Below are 18,234 nucleotides of genomic sequence, written 5' to 3'. Positions count from 1 at the left end.
ATCCTTAGTCTACTGAATACCCTGTCACCCCTTTTCTTTGCGGTTGGGGTTTGTGTACTAAAGGTACGCGTGATTGACATGCAAAAAAAAATGGAAGAATTTCTTCAACTTTATAAATTGTAAAATAAATCAGAGAGGGGAGGAAGTGACCATTGATTTTTGATTATATTACTCCTGATGTTTATAAACTCTTTCGTTGGCTTGAAAACTTATCTGCAGAAGGGGTAATTTTGTTTATCATAATATGGGTTATATAACAATTAATCGCTCATTGTCCTCCTAAGACAGAAACGCTACTGTGATCAAATATTTTTTTGTTTTCTTAAGATATATATTGACCATTGTCCTATCCCCTAAGATCCCTGATTAAAAGCCAAAAATCTTTCCAAGAATTCTCTCAAGGATCTTAAGGGATAAGACAATAGACGATAAATTTATGTGAAATTTGTGATAAACACGTTTGTAGATAAAAACAAGAATGACAACATCCTTAAAAGCGAAGCACTGAAACAGTAGGACAAACGGACATTAACACTTGTATAGTTTCAGAACTGAATTATCAGAATATAGATGTATTAGAGTCGAAGCAAAATTTTAAGTAAATGTGTTAAAAAACTGCTTGATACAGCTAGGATAATGTTTATGGACAAACTTGCATTTTTAGGACTTAATTATAGAGTTGCTTTGCTTATAACATTATAATTTGTTGTACCAGGAATCTATATACCAAAAATAAGATCAATTGGATAATTAGATCACATAAAAATTCGTTCTTAAAAAAGTAAAAAATCAACATGTTTAAAATGGACGAACGGACATTCTGGTAATGATTATAGAGTTGCTACGCTATCTAAATCGTACCCAACTACTAAAGGAATCACCATGCAAAGTTTAAAATCGATAGGACAATTTTAACATGTCTAAATTAATTTTAAAAGCTATCCATTACGGACGGACGGACCGACCCTAATTATAGAAAAGCTTCGCTTTTAAAGATATTGGTTGAAAACTGTGACACTGTGAAAAAGTTTTATATATACCATATCGAATAAGATAACATACTTATAAAACTTTGGGTACTAGTATAATTAACAGCCAATTGGCCCCTCCCTCCCTCCCTCCCTGAGATGTCTCTAGAAAATGATAGTCATAAATTTTCACAATATTTGCTAACTTTCTCTGATAATGATGAGTGAGCAAATAATCAACAACGGACCAGAGTAGTTGTTAACTTGCAATAAGTGAAATCGTTTTGGTTGAAAAGGCTCATCTGCCACTAGTCATCTATAATACAAAGTAGCTTGATGTCTGTCTGTCCGTCCGTCCGACCGTCTGTAGCTTTAGATCTCGGTAACCACTGAACCGATTGGATTCTACTCTTCAGAGTATATACCTATCGGTCCTGTGGTGGTTTTAAGCTATTTTCTTGGGGGTGGGACATCCCTAACCCCCAAAAAAATGGAAATTTCCCCCCCAATTTTTTTTTTTGCAGAAGATTTCCTTGGTCATTTTTTTATGCAGAAGATTTCCTTTGTCCTTCTACGAATTTCGCCAAAATTTTTTTTTTATCACCTCTTGGGGCAAAGCCCCTAGAGGCTAGGGGCGAAGCCGCTAGTTCTAATAATAAAGTACTAGGCTTCTTTGTCTGTAGCAAAGGATCTTACTACCTGCTGGAGCGAATGAGTTTTCCATTTCAGGGAAACTTAACATTGATCCCAGGAGGGTTTTCAGATATTTCATTTTTAGATTTAAGTCTTAGGATGGTTTTAGGCTATCATTCTTCTCTTCTATATCCTTTTATACATTACAGAGAACCTAGATGCAAGGGCAAATCCGCTAGTCCTATTATATAAATTACTAAGTTTTTTTTGTCTGAATCATAAGATTTCAATGTAAAAGTACAAACCAGATTTTACAAACAAGGATGACAACATCCAAAAACAAAAAAAAGAATTAATGTTGGTTGTATTAATCTTTTTAGTGTCCCATCCCCCAATAAAATAGCTTAAAACCAATGCAGGACCAGTATTTATATTATGTAAAGAACAGTTCAGTGGTTACCGAGATCTTATGCTTCAGCAATACATCACCTTACTTGGTGTTATATACTTAACTGATATAATTTAAATATTGGGATCTCGATAATATACATATATATAATCCAGGGAGGGAGGCGACATTTGACTTCAAATTACACTGAATTTAGAAGCAAAATTTTTTCTTACAGAGTTGCTGCGCTATCTAAGTCATACCTAACTGTTATAGGAATCAACATGCAAGTTTTTGAAATTGATAGGACAATTCTAACATGCCTTAAAAAAGCTATCCGTTACGGACGTACGGGCAGCTTTAATTATAGAAAAGCCCTGCTTTTGAAAAATTTCACAAAGTACAAGTTGTTACACTTTGTGAACTTGGTAACATGTCCAGGCTTAGCTAAGTAGTTTATAGTTAAGCTACTCTATGCCTAATTTATGCAGAGAGACACATAGGGGACAATGGGTTGTTTATTACACTAGTTTTATAATAACGTTTTCGTATTGGTTGGCCTAACAACTTTGGGGACTTTCATGAATTTTGATTAGATGGCTCATTAAAAGGAGTGTTCAATCGTTTCAACCACTGATTTTAATATACTTAAGGGGTAATATTATGTATTTTCATTGGGAATGTACATTAATTTATCTTATCCTTTTAGATTCCTGAAGTTATGTCTTTGTGTGTTTTAGTTAAAATAATATTAATATGAAGATTAATTAAGTACAAAACATACAAAACAAAAATCACAAACCATGAACAAATGGTCTCAAATATAAAATTCCATGAAATGGAATTTATTTGTCAAATTTATCAAATCCTCACATAATTCTAATAGAATAGGGCTAAAGCAATAAAAAACGGAAAATTATCTTTTTTAAAATTTATTTCAAAGATAAATTGGGGAGTGGGTTACAGTGATTAACAAGGTATCTTGTGTGAAAGTGACAAATTGCTTCTCAGGGATATTTTCATCCTTGTTTGTGCCAAGTTTAAGTGAAACCATAACAAGGATGACAACATTCTTAAAAGCAAAGCTATGAAACGGTAGGACAAACGTACATTAACACTATTAGAGTGTCAGAACTGAATCTAAATGTATAAGTCTATAAAATCACTATTGATGAATAAGTTAAAAATCTGCATGTTTTAAATGAACGTACGGACTTTCTGATAACGTTTATAGTTTATAAATCGTGCCTAACTACAACAAGAATTACCACTAAAAGTTTAAAATCGATGGGACAACTCTAACATGCCTAAATTAATGATAAGAGCTCACCGTTACGTACAGTCGTCAGGACCCTAATTATAGGAAAGCTTCGCTTTAAAAATAATTATTATACATGAAAAATTAATGTGCTTCACTTTAAAGATAATCATTATACATGAAAAATTATTGTGTTATCTGGAGCGAAAACAGTTTTTTTTTTTTATATACATGTTCAATTTAGTATGTTATTAACATTCATTGGATAATCCAAAGATTTTTTAGCCAAGGTGTTTTTAAAAGCGAAGCTTTTCTATAATTAGGGTCGGTCCGTCCGTCCGCCAGTCCGTCCGTCACATACGGATAGCTTTTTTTGTTAATTTAGGCATGTTAGAATTGTCCTATCGATTTCAAACTTTGCATGGTGATTCCTGTAGTAGTTAGGTATGATTTAGAAAGCGTAGCAACTCTATAATCATTACCAGAATGTCCGTACGTCCATTTTAAACATGTTGATTTTTTACTTTTTTAACAAAAATTTTTTATGTGATCTAAATTCTAATTATCCGAATGTTCTGATTTTTGGTATACTGATTAATGGTACAATAAAGTACAATATTATAAGCAAAGCAACTCTATAATCAAGTCCTAAAAATGTAAGTATGTCCATAAACATTATCCTGTATCAAGAAGTTTTTCAACAAATTTACTCACAATTTTGCTTTGACTATTATTCATTTATATTCTGATTATTCAGTTCTGACACTATACTAAGTGTTAATGTCTGTGTGTCCTATCGTTTCAGAGCTTCGCTTTTATGGATGTTGTCATCCTTGTTCATGTATGTTTTATTCGCTCGTCGTCGGGGTGTTGATAAGTTTAAACATTGGCCTAACACCGAGTAATAACTAAAAGACATTAAAAAAAGAAAAAAATATACAAAACTGTTTTACTTTTTACGGAAGCTTTTTTAATGTATTAGGGAGGTTATGCAATGGTTGAGACTTAAGATAATATGATTGAGTCAAAAAATTCTCTTTATATTTTTTTTAAATCAAATATTTAATACATCCAAATTAAGTTATCAGAAAAATAGATGAATATTTAAAATGGGATAGAGATATACATATTGTACTCATATCAAATTTTTGAAAAGTGTTACCATACATAATGCAATGTGCAAAATAGTAAAGAATAAATAATGAAACAAGGTACAGCATTATATGTGTCTCTATAATCAAATCCTGAAAAAATGGGATCAAGTCAAGCTGAGTGTACCAAACAAAACAAGTAAAATAGAGTGTGCCAATATTTTATCAAGTAAAGTATACTTTGCCAAAATTCCATAAAGTAAAGCAGAGTATGTCAATATTTTATCAAGTAAGGCAGAGTATGCCAATATTTTATCAAACTAAGCAGCATGACAATAAAAAAAGAATATGTAACAGACAGATTCTGTTGTCACTTTACGAGATTTTAATATGCACCAATAAACTGATACTTTTAAAGATGCGAACATTTTCAGTAAAAACTACAGTGAAGTATTTTTTAGATAATTTATTAATAACTAAACACTGGTTCACAAATACATTTCATCTTAAGCTGTTCAAAATTTATTGCATTTCTTATCTAAAATTAAAAGAAATACTTGAAGTAATTAATAAAGAGAATTATGAACAACCTATAACAATACTTTAATAAACTATTATCACAAAAAATACATCCATTCACTTCAAGAATCAAGTACCAAATGACGTGTACGTGGATTTATATGTACAATGTACATACAAGTTTGATCTAGATAAACTAGTTTGGTGTACTATGAAAAAGGTACATTATTAGAAATGGTAACAGAATAAAGGGGGAAAGGGGATATATCATTTTGAAGATTAGTCTTTACAAATGGACAATATATAACATAAAATCACCCCGCAACACTGGCCCAGGGCAAGAAAGTCCATTTGTAACACTAAATCCCTTAGATATTTAGATTAACATATCGTCTGCTATTGTTAGCTCTGTGGTGAAGTGCTCTACAATGAACAGGATATATTTTGATCAGTAGGAAAACGTCTGTAATTAGACATCAAACACAAAGTTGTCTCTGATAGATTTGTATTATTATTATTGCCAGAAGACAAGTCTTCCTAAATGAGGCAACATGATTTTAACTACACTTTAACTATAGAAATAGATAATTGCCAGGAAAAAAGTTTCCTTAATAGGCAATCATTAAAATTTTATTTTGATTAATGCTCAATTATAGGTATTAAAGTGATCACTTAAGAACATTATTGATCAATGTAACTCTTCAAAGCATCATAAATCACAGAGTCTGATGGCTTGTGGTGAGATTTAGTTACACAAAACAGAACAGAGTAACAGGGTCTGGAATTATCAGAAGCATGCAGGGCTTCACAATCTCTACATCTAAGGACTGAAGGTACTAATCTAAAGTTTGAGCACTTTGCACCTCTACAAAGACTTGAAGACTTCAAACAAACAGCACAGTGGGTAAAGCTTGAGACCTTTCTTGCTTTAACTCTATTGTGGGTAGATGTCTTGAAGAATTCTTTACATCCAATAATACTGTGATTATGGCCAGGCAGCACACATGGGTACTCAATGTCACTGACACCTTTGAACTTCTTATTATCGGATCCTTCATTGGATAAGTTGCTCACATTGATGGAAGGATTGTTCTTGCTAAAGGAGCTCACTGACTTTGTCTTCTGATCAGGTAGAGTTTTGTAAGATCTTTGACATAACTGTAAGCAAGACAATATCTCAAAATGCTTATGGATTGTCTTCAATAATAATTCATAGGACATTTTCCCTTTGATGTTCAATGTATCTATTCCATCTTGAATGATCTTGTCAAAGAAGTCAAACTTTGTTTCTTTCGGCACAAGGTTTAGTAGATTATGCAGAAAGTCCTTGGAGTAGAGGAATAACTCAAAATCCTTTGAATAAGGGAATTGGGGTCTCAGAAAAGAATTAATTTTGTCCATGCTGGAACTGAGCTTTCTGAGATAGAAATGGGAGTGTTCAATGTTTGATTGATCTAATGGAAGAGGTATGGTTGACAAAGGCTTGAGTAAAGCTAGAACAATATCTTTAGGATCGCCATATTTGTGAATTAGAAACTGCTTAGTAGCTTCATAATCTCCCTTGTGGGTTTCAACTTCTTCTTGGAGAACTGTTGATAAGTACTTTCCATATAGCAACTCAGCTTTCTCCTCAACATAATCAAAATCAAAGGTGAGACCTTCAAATCTTCTGAAGAACTCATAGACATCCATTGTAGCATTAGGAGAAAACTTTTCTAAATCAGAATACAAAGTGTAGCCTTGAGATTTTTTGAAAATTCCTCTAGATAAAAATAACCCTCTTAACTTGGAGGTCCAACTGGTAGCATCTTCAACAAGTTTTGTAGCAGAAAGAGCCTTTTCAATGTCATAACATGTAATACTAATATACTCTCTGATAGATTCTTGTAGAAATTGAACTTTTTGGTCTACTGGATTCAGATAGTTGTTGTACAAGAACAGCAAGGTTGGTCTATCTAAATCTTTGTCAGACAAAGGAATGAGAAGGTTCCTCAAATCATTAATTTGATTTGTTAACAACTTGCCATATATCTTTAGGGCATTATTCACTGGATCATTTACACATGCTTCATGATAAATTGGAACATTTTTCCCTGTTTCATCTTTAGAAGCTGTTGTAGATTTAGGGGATTCTGGATTCATTTTATAATCAATACACTCAGAATTGGGCTTTGAGCCTTTTGGCATAGAAGTGGATGAAAAGAAGTTCACTGAGTTCAGCTTATCTATCTTGGAATGAAGTAATTTAATTTCTGCTGACAAAGTTGAAATTGAAAGAGCATCAGAATTATTTTCAAAACTTTGAGCATCATTGGAGGTATTCAAGCTATTCCTTGACTCAGAATATTGTTCACTGTCATGAGCAGAAGTAGTAAGAAAAGAGTCTAGCTTGTTGTTACAATCTAAACATTCAGGATTTTTTGACACAGACTCTAACTGAAACTCTGTTGTAGTAATAGATGGATTACTCTCAACTCTTCTAGGCTCAGAAGCAAATGGAAAGAAATTTTCTGATTTTAGTTGATCAAGCTTAGAATGCAGTATTTTAATTTCTGATGCCAGTGTTGAAATGGTCGAGTCTTCAGAGAAGACTTCAGGATCTTGGATGCAGTTAGAAACACTCAAGCTTTCACTTCTATTGAGTGACTCATTGACTGAAGAAGAACTGCCATATCCAGATTCCATTCGCAATTTAGAACTAGAGACTTGAGTGATTTGTTGAGCTTGAAAAGACTTCATGATAAATTCTTTTAAAACCTTAGTAAATCAATTTAAACTATATAGTTGTTACCTTGCTTAGTTCTCGAAAGAACCCTAGCTAAAGCAACTTTAATACTTAAGTTTAAAGGTGAATTGAAATTGTTGAAGGTGGACCAGAATTGTTAAAGGCAGACCAGAATTGTTAAAGGCAGACCAGAATTGTTGAAGGCGGACAGGAATTGTTGAAGGCAGACCAGAATTGTTGAAGGCGGACCAGAATTATTGAAGGCAGACCAGAATTATTGAAGGCGGAACAGAATTATTGAAGGCGGACCAGAATCATTGAAGGTAGACCAGAATTATTGAAGGCGGACCAGAATCATTGAAGGCGGACCAGAATTTTTGAAGGCAGACCAGAATTATTGAAGGCGGACCAGAATTGTTAAAGGCGGACCAGAATTGTTGAAGGCGGACCGGAATTGTTGAAGGCGGACCAGAATTGTTGAAGGCGGATAGAATTGTTGAAGGCGGACCAGAATTATTGAAGGCGGACCAGAATTTTAGAAGGTGGACCAGAATTGTTGAAAGCGGACCAGAATTGTTGAAGGCGGATCAGAATTGTTGAAGGCGGACCAGAATTGTTTAAGGCGGACCGGAATTGTTGAAGGCGGACCAGAATTGTTGAAGGCGGACCGAAACTGTTGATGGCAGACCGGAATTGTTAAAGGCAGACCAGAATTATTTAAACAGAATTGTTGAAGGTAGACCAGAATTGTTGAAGGTAGACCAGAATCGTTAAGGCGATCCACAAGTTTTTTTTGTTTTTTTTTTTTACAATGGTCTGAATTTTGGCAAGTAGGCCAAGTGGAAAATGTCAAAGTTATAATATAGCAAAAGCAATAAACAATTTTAGTGCTATTAATGAAATTTAAATTTTGAACTGTAACAGACAGATTCTGTTGTCACTTTACGAGATTTTAATATGCACCAATAAACTGATACTTTTAAAGATGCGAACATTTTCAGTAAAAACTACAGTGAAGTATTTTTTAGATAATTTATTAATAACTAAACACTGGTTCACAAATACATTTCATCTTAAGCTGTTCAAAATTTATTGCATTTCTTATCTAAAATTAAAAGAAATACTTGAAGTAATTAATAAAGAGAATTATGAACAACCTATAACAATACTTTAATAAACTATTATCACAAAAAATACATCCATTCACTTCAAGAATCAAGTACCAAATGACGTGTACGTGGATTTATATGTACAATGTACATACAAGTTTGATCTAGATAAACTAGTTTGGTGTACTATGAAAAAGGTACATTATTAGAAATGGTAACAGAATAAAGGGGGAAAGGGGATATATCATTTTGAAGATTAGTCTTTACAAATGGACAATATATAACATAAAATCACCCCGCAACAGAATATGAATTTAAAAATTTTTCCGATTTATTTGTATCTAAATCAACCTACAAATTTACTACTTAATGTATGCAAAATATATAAACTAGCAGCTGCGTCCATAGCATCTAGGAGCTCTCTATTCCAAGTAGTAGAAATAATACGAAAAACAAGGATGGCAACATTCATAAAAGCAAAGCACTGAAACGGTAAGACAAACGGGCATTATCACTTCTATTATTGTCAGAACTAAATAAGCAGAATATAAATGTAAAAGAATCGAAGCAAAATTATAAGTGAATTTGTTGAAAAACTGCTTGATACAGGTTAAAGTTTATGGACGTACTTACATTTTTAGGACTTGATTATAGAGTTGCTACACTTTCTAAATCGTACCTAACTACTACAGAAATCACCATGCAAAGTTTGAAATCAATAGGACAATTCTAACATGTCTAAATTAATGAAAAAAGCTATCCGTTACAGACGGACCAACCATAATTATAGAAAAGCTTCGCTTTTAAAAATAAACCCATTAAAATTTTTAAATAAAAGATCTCACTAATCGCTCGACTGTTGTGATTCCCCTTTCAATGAAATTTCCCATTGGTCCTAATAAATCACCCTGATTTTGTTTAAAGTTTTTCTTTTTAAAACTTAAATGTAATACAGATATATTTTCAGCTCTCTCCTCCCCTAAAGTGCCCCTAGAGTATGTCAATATAGTATCCCAAGTCAAGCACACTCTGCTTGCTTTGATCCAAAAAATGAAAGTATGTACTTTTACTGTATACTATATATAATTAAGCAAATTGCATAAATTCAAAGAATTTGACATTGATTTATGAAAAATCATATGCATTGGATAACATTTTTCTGCCATAATTTTAAAGCAAAGAATTACTGTAATTACATTCGAACCGTAAGTCAGTAACGGATAAATCTTATTATTAATTTATGCATGTTAGAATAGTCCTGTTGATTCTAAACTTAACCTGGTAATTTATGTACCAACTAGCTATCCTTAAGATGAGGATGGGATAAATCTTATTTTGGTACTTCTCTTAGCAAATTTCTTGAATTAAAAGTTTAATATTTTTCATTTTAATATCCTCGGAAAACTATTCTAAATAAATAACTATTCTAGCATGGCTTTGTCACGGATAAATATCCGCGGAAATAGAACTGGTTCTGAGCCACACTGAAAAACCATGAAGCTTTTCTATAATTAGGGTCGGTCCGTCCGTACATCCGTCCTTAACGGATAGCTTTTTTTTGTTAATTTAGGCATGTTAGAATTGTCCTATTGATTTCAAACTTTGCATGGTGATTCCTGTAGTAGTTAGGTACAACTTTGATAGCGCAGCAACTCTATAATCGTTACCAGAAAGTCCGTACGTCCATTTAACCCTTAACGGTCAGGGGGGGGGCATTGAACGCCCCCCCATCCGGTTTTTTCTATCTCATTTTCTGTGTATGAAAGATAAACAGCCCAAACTGCTTGACTTTTTAAGTGTGGGTATGACACATAACTGAGAGTTAGAATTTTTTGAATATCTCTATCCTGGCGGGCACAGGATGCCAGCAAACCTGGCAGGGTCTTCCAGGTAAAGCAACAAACAGACATCTTTCTACTTTGTGTTATAGATGACAATAAACAATAAGTAGATTTTATAATGTAACATTGTTTTCCTCTTAGATGCTTGAAATTTTTTGGGAACTTAAATAGTGAATTTAAAAACTTTGATTAAATCTTGATTGATTAGTTCAAACTTTTCAACCAAAAATCATAATCTACAGAAGGGATACATTTGTTTATCATTATTGGGGAGGTAAATCCAATTATCGTCTATTCTATTATCTTTTAATATCCATGCTTATAATTACTATATTTTTTTCTTTAGAAACGAATTGATTGAACCATGGAATTAACAATTAATGTCTCTGATTTTATGAAGGGTATTATCCTCTTAGAAATTTTTTTTTCAATATTGAAAATTTGAGTACTTAAGCTTTTCTTACATGTCTACATAATGTCTTAAAAAGTGATGAGGATCCGCCGCCATTTTCCCGCCAACTGCCAAGTACAGCTGCGGCAGCTGAAATTGATTTTTGATATTTAAAATATAAAATTTACATAAAGATAAACATTTTCTGTCAAAAAATTGTTCTTCTAGCTTCAATAATAAGAAAATTACAGCCGTTTGAAATTTTTAAGTAAAAAAGGACCTAAAAACAAAGGTTGTTAAATAAAAGGGTGAAGGAAGTGAAAATTTACCATGACTTACTTAAGGTCTGAAATTCATCATAAAACAGGGGACTTGCACAAAACATTATAGCATTCTAGCTCTCATAGAAACTGAGATAATAAGGGGGGGGCGTTGAATCCCCCCCCCCCCTCCCCGACTGATTAAGGTGCGGCAAGGGGCCCGACTGTTAAGGGTTAAAAGCTTAATTTAGAGACGCTTTGCTTTTTACATTTTATCTTATCGTAAGAGATATCAACAGTCCAAAAATCAATGGAATGCAAGAAAAAATGTTATTAAAAGTCATTTTATAAATAAACATACTGATTTGTTATCAATATTTATAAAGTAAATATAAATACAAAATATGCAAAATTACTTTTAAGTGTTTTTTTTTACTTTAGACAACCCCAACAAGCTGTAGAAGTAGATAATCTTGTATTTAAAGGAGAAAATAAAAGTAATTTTTTTTCAACAATTGCAATATCCAAAATCATTTATAACCAAACAGGCAAAGTAATTAAAGAGTAACAGTGTTCAATTTTGTGCGCATAGATTATAGGGGCACTTGAGGAGGAGGAAGTTGAATCCCAGAACCTATTTTTTTTTTAAATTTAGAATTATTTTTTTTTGAGGGGGGGGGGGGAGGCAGACCCCACCCAATTTTTTATTTTAGTTTTTTTAAAAATGTAATTTTTTTGGGGGGGGGGCGTGGGTAATGTTTTTTTTTCTAGGGGCGATTTCTCTTGGGAGGGTGGTGGTATCCTTTCCCCAAATAGTTATAAACCTTCCTGGGACGTATGAGAAGCTACCCTGTTAAGGAGAACCCGATCGGTTAAGCGGTCAGCGAGATAATTTGGTACAGACAGACAAACAAACAAACAGACATACTGTTACTTTATTATAGGATTAATTTTACCAACTGACTGTTTTGGACAATAATAGTTTACCGTCCTTTTTCAATCCAAGCTAGAGCTTAGCATACTAGCTTCTTTTAGACACAACGTTATACAATAATAGTTATTTGTCGCATCTTATTATAGACAGCCTTCCGCAGATAGTAAATTTAAAAATTGTATGATTTATTTAAGTTTTGTTAGCCCCTCAGGGCCTAAAGCCCGGGTTAGGAAAACTGCTATTAATATTATGATATTTTTTTATCATTCGTAGAAAATTGTTTATAAAATGATATAATAAATGATTTTTAAGTATGGCTCAGAACTGGTTATAATCCAGCAGATTATTGAAAATATGATTACTTTTTTAGACGGATTCTTCATAGAAGCTGGTTTCTATGATTTTGTATATGAATCTACTTCCTTATATTTGAGCTAATTCTTTTCGGACGGTAAGAATTGATAGTTTGTCCCATTCATACTATCATTGCATTACAGACAGACAGACACTAATACTTATAGAGTTGCATCTTACTAAAAAGTATCTTCAACCTTAACCAATAGTGAATTTGCAGGAATACCAACAAGCGAAATAAATGTATAATAATAATTGGGGGGCAGATGTAGAGCTCATCAACTCTACTATGTTTTGACCCCCCAAGGACAGCTAAAATAACGTATGGGTTTCGTGATTTCTTCCACTTAATTTTGCTGTTAGTATAAGTTGACGAATTTAATGAAACAATGTCTTATTTATAGATATTTTAGATTAGGTTACTTGGAATTAGAAGAATGTAATATTAGATATTATTATTTTTAGGGATTATTAATTGAACTAAGTAGTATATACTATACTGTCAACCAAAAATAGAAATAGAAGAGCTAATAGGTAAATAGATGTCAAAGTTGCGTTATATAATTTTCTAAATACAGCTTCCCTAAAAATACAAAATGTTTGGATCTTATTTGATTACGATGCTGTCTTATTTGCAATTGAAATAATTCACTCTATTACAGAGTATTGTAAATGTGGTTTTAGGTTTTAGATATATAAGAACCATTCCTGTTCTTCAAATAGTTTTGGAGCTAAGTTTTAAAATGTTCAAAAACTAGATTTCATAACAATTCTAATGATATGTATATATATGTATACTATTTTTCTACTTTTAACACATGCCGCGCAGTTTGGAGTTAAACAATGAACACAATGAGCACACACTTTAAATAGGTCATGATCAATTAATCTTAAAAATTAAGGCACTTTGAAAAACTGGTTTTTAAGGCAAAAACTACCAATCGATCATGATCCCTCTATCAAATTTCAGATTGATAAAATATAATGGATGTGAAATTGACCAAGAAAAAAACACTGGTTCTTCTAACAGCCGTACTCCAAATTCTGATGTTTTATACTACAAGCTACAGGTATATTAGGTATTAATTGTGAGCTAGTTGTTGAAAAGGAGAAGCTTATAAATTACAAACCTGCTGTTCACTGTAATGCCATGGGCCCAATAAAAGATCTATAGTACAGATGTATATACAGACTACCTCCCTTTCTTTTTCAAATACCTCTTTCGTTTGCTTCTAAATTATTTTCTGCTACTTGGCTGTGTTAATATAAGCGACACCATTGGTTGATTATTATGACCGAGTAGAAGGGTTGCACAAGGTGGTTGCGATGGGGAGATACATTTATTTAATCCTTTCTCCCTCTAGTGTTTTACTCTAATGGCACAATAGTCAAGGCACCAAAAGGGAACCATATCTTCTTTTTATTTCTGTCCGGATTATTTGAAAAGTAAAGTTCAACATGCAGACAACCAACTCTGTAATTGCAGGACTTTTTTTCTGAAAATCTTAAGTTGTCTGAAAGAAAGTTAGATTAGCCAAAAAAAATCTTGAATAAATTTTTTTTATAGCAGTTCAATTGTTGAATTATTTTCAGACTGAATACACTAAGAGAAAATATCAATATCAATAATAAAGATGGACGAAATCAGCTCAGTAAACAGGTAAAAAACAGCTATTATGATTTACAAATACTTTTTAAAATACTAATCTACAAAAAAATTATGATTAAAAACTGACAAATATATCATATTCTTGAATAAAGCTACTCTATAATTGTCCAAATGACCAGAAAGACTTTTGGTTAAAACATGATTTCTTGGGTGCTATGGAAGATAGAGATAAGCTTTGTTTTGTGATAATTCGTTTGTCCATATCACAATTTTATTATTTTGCTGTATTGAAGTAGCTTCTTAAATTAAATAATTCTCATCTTATCAAAAATTTACCTAAAATTGTATTTAGATTTTCTTGATGATCTAAAAAATAATTTGCTTTGCTATTTGTTGATGTTGTCATCCTTTTTTACTAGGCAAAGAAGCCTTACAACAAAACTCTGCCAGCTAATTACCTCAGTGGTGGATGGAATGAAGTGGATATTTTTAGATTAGCAAGGTCTGGATAATGGTGGCAAATTTACATACATTTATTTTTTAAAATTTCAGTGTAATTTTACAAGGATGACAACATTCAAAGGTAGTGTAAAAGTAAAGTAAAAAGACTTTAAAGGAAAATAGGACAACATAAGTTATGTAGCAGACATGTTCAGCTGTTATAAAAAGAAAAGAAAGAGAGAGAATATACAACAAAAATAAAAAAAAATCACCAAACCTTAAAAACTGCATAGCATGATTAACTGCAGAAGGACTAGATGTGTATATGTCATAAGAATATCCATTCCCATATAAACGACCCCTTAAATAGTGGATGTAAATATTCATTTTTTCCCCAGTATCATCATTTATATCCCTGGTATCATTTTTAAAATATTTTTAATTTTTTTTGGAAGATTTGGGAATTTTTATTAATTACTGAAAGAAAGAAAAATGATAACAGGGAAATAAATGAAATTTAAAAACCAAAATTAAACCACATTTTAGCATAAAAATGAGTTTTTGTTTAAATGAGAATGATATTCCTATCCAGTTTTTTGTTTAGGAATGAATATTTTTTACCCTCGTGAATAAATGATGAACTATCGGTCCATCATTTATTCCCTTGGGTAAAAAATATTCATTCCTAAAAAAAACTGGATAGGAATACCCCATTGAAAATCTTGATTAGGAGCTATGAAAATAAAATTTCCCTCATAGTGTTATTTTTTTTATCAAATCCATTCATGAAAATTTAATCTGCTACCATTATATATTTTAAAAGGACGAATGATAGCCATCAGCCCCTGCTCAACATACCACTCCCTATTGTACCAGATGTACCTATATTACCCTCTAGTCATAATGTAACCAAGTCCAAAGAATCATCATATCTAGTCTACAACCGAGTTCTAAAATGTGGATCCTCTTCAGTTACAAAAGTCATAAATGATCTATCAGATGAAAATGAATTTGATATGTATGTTGTTCATCTGAACCATGCTTTAGATGATCAAGAGATCCAAGATCTTATTGGACAAATACAATTATTGACACAAGACAAATTAGTTTGGAACAGCCATTTTTATTATGTAGACTTTAAAAAGTTTAATTTCAACCCAATATTTATGAATGTTGTCAGAGATCCAGTACAAAGAATGATTTCAAAGGAAATGCCAATAATACTTTAGATGGGGTAATTACAAACATAGTAAGTGAAAAGTTCACCTCAGTGATTATCATTTTAGGAGGCTTCACTAGCTAGTGTTGATTATTGGTAATGTTACAGTTTTACTACATGAGATCAGAGAGATTTTGGAGCAATGCCCTGGAGAGACCAGCACAAGCTTGGTTCAATAAAACTCTTGAAGAGTGCTTATTTTCTGATGACCCCGAGTGTCAGGAATAATATTTTTTCAAGATCTTTATATACACTCTTTTAGTTTAATTTTAGCTTTTATATGTAGTAAGGAGACTGGTAGCAACGTCTGCTTACTATGGGCAGGTTTGGCAACAGAAGACACTAGCGGGTGTGGTTAGATGTGTAACAGTTATAACGTCATTGTACTCAGCTTCGCTGCTTTGAATAACCAAGGACAGGTTCATGTATAAGATATAGTGTATTTGATCAAAATGTCTCAAGGGAACTAACTACAATGAACAATGAGTTACAAATCATAGGGACAAACATATACAAATACAATCAATATAAGTAATATTCAGATCATTACAGAGGTTTAGATAACATATCCCCCTGTCCCTGACTCCGGCAGGGATGAGGGAAAAATCATGTGCATTACAAAAATCCATTAACTATTACACATATGGGGCTTAATCCCTTTATAGTTTATTTGCTACAAACATAATTAATTTTATTTTATAATTGACAAGTCCTTATTTAATTCCAGTACAACATGCATTAAGTTTATTCCTAGTCTTGGGAGCGGAGATGCTATATAACTTACTCAGAGATGCTTGCCTTACTACATATACAATTAAATTTCAAGTGTTGGTATATTTGGCTATGTTTTTTATATTATTGTTTTTTTCTTCACTACATTTAACCTGTCCCTATAACAATATTAAAATAGTATATTGTCTGTCTGTCTTCCAGACTCACTTAATTCTGAACTCTTAACTATTTTTTTGGGGGGGGACATCCCCTGGTATAAAAATATCACCATGTAAGTTTGGAGAATCTCAAGAACTGATGACAACATATTTTTGTGGAACTGCTTGGGAGTGTGGAAATAGGTAAAATATTGTTAATTTGTTTTCATCAATAGAGCTGAACTTCAATATCTCCCCTCCCTATTTAAAAGTGTGTTTCTCAAATTATTATTAGAAAATATTTAAATCACAATTAAGATAAAAAAAAACAATTAATCTGAATTTTTTCCCAAAAAGTTGATGAAAGAAGTTAGAGAATATTAAGTAATACACTCATTTAATAAAGACCTTAATTGCTATGGAAAAAAACTCATAAAATGAATTATTATTTTGTTTAGCCATTCCCTAGATGCTCTTCAGTTGGCCAAGAAGCATATAGAAGAAGAATACAGTGTGGTAGGAATTGTGGAAGATTTTGCCAATACCATGCTCTTACTTGAACATTATATCCCAGGAATACAGATTTATTTAGATCTCAGTACTATACCACATCATTTTAAAGATCATTGAAAAATAGAAGATCCTTATTGATTGGCCCTAATAGAACTAAGGAAATATTATTCCAGTAATATTTCTTTAGTTCTGGTGGCAGTTATATACCACACATACTAAAGATCTTAAAAATTATGTAGAAAGTTATTGGAATAACAGAAGAGTTACTTCAAACATTATATGCCAGGATAAAAGTATTGTGTAAAGTGTAAGTTTTTGTAGTTTTTGAGCAAGGAAATTATTACCTCTTGCAAATACACAAATCTTCTATGTTATTTTACATTGAGATACAAATAATTTACTGTATGTTACAGGCTACTTCAAGGGAGCATCTATAGCTTATTCTGAAAACAACTCAAGAGAAAATGTGAATCCTCATCCAGAGCAGAATGAGAAAGTTATACAGAAACTAAAACAAGAATTACAAATTGATTTGGAAGTATATAATTTTATTGTTCAAAGATTTAATGTTCAACTTCAGCATATTAAAAGCCTGTAAAACTATCATGAAAGTATTAATCATTTGATTAAAATTATTACTTCTACAATGTCAGAAGGGTGATTACAATAACTATAAATAAATTTACTTAATGCTTTTTTTGTTTTACTAAACTTATATTTTGTAACAATAAAGAATAAGCATTTAGTTACAATTACGATTAGTTGCAATCTTACTGATTGATACATGTAATTTAATTTTATAGTAAAAATCTCCTAAGAGCTAACAGAACACCAAGAGATAAATAGACAACACACAGAATTATTCCTGTACAATCATCTGAATAGATAAATAGTTAGTAAATTGGTAAATAAATATATGTAAATTGATATATAGATACATATTTCAAAGAGATTGTCAGATAGATAAGGATTAGGAGGTCTATAGAAAGAAATTATTAAAACAAGAAACATAACAAGCATAGGAAGATAGATAGATATATAGATGGATAGATAGATACCTTGATTAGGATTAGGAGGTCCATAGATAGATATTATTAGAACAAGAAACATAA

Source organism: Acartia tonsa, chromosome 4 (genome assembly GCF_053477335.1).
Source record: "Acartia tonsa isolate MP-2025a chromosome 4, ASM5347733v1, whole genome shotgun sequence".
In the NCBI taxonomy this organism is placed as follows: Eukaryota; Metazoa; Arthropoda; class Copepoda; order Calanoida; family Acartiidae; genus Acartia; species Acartia tonsa.
The sequence above is the reverse complement of the archived record's forward strand: the minus strand, read 5'-3'. Positions refer to the sequence as shown.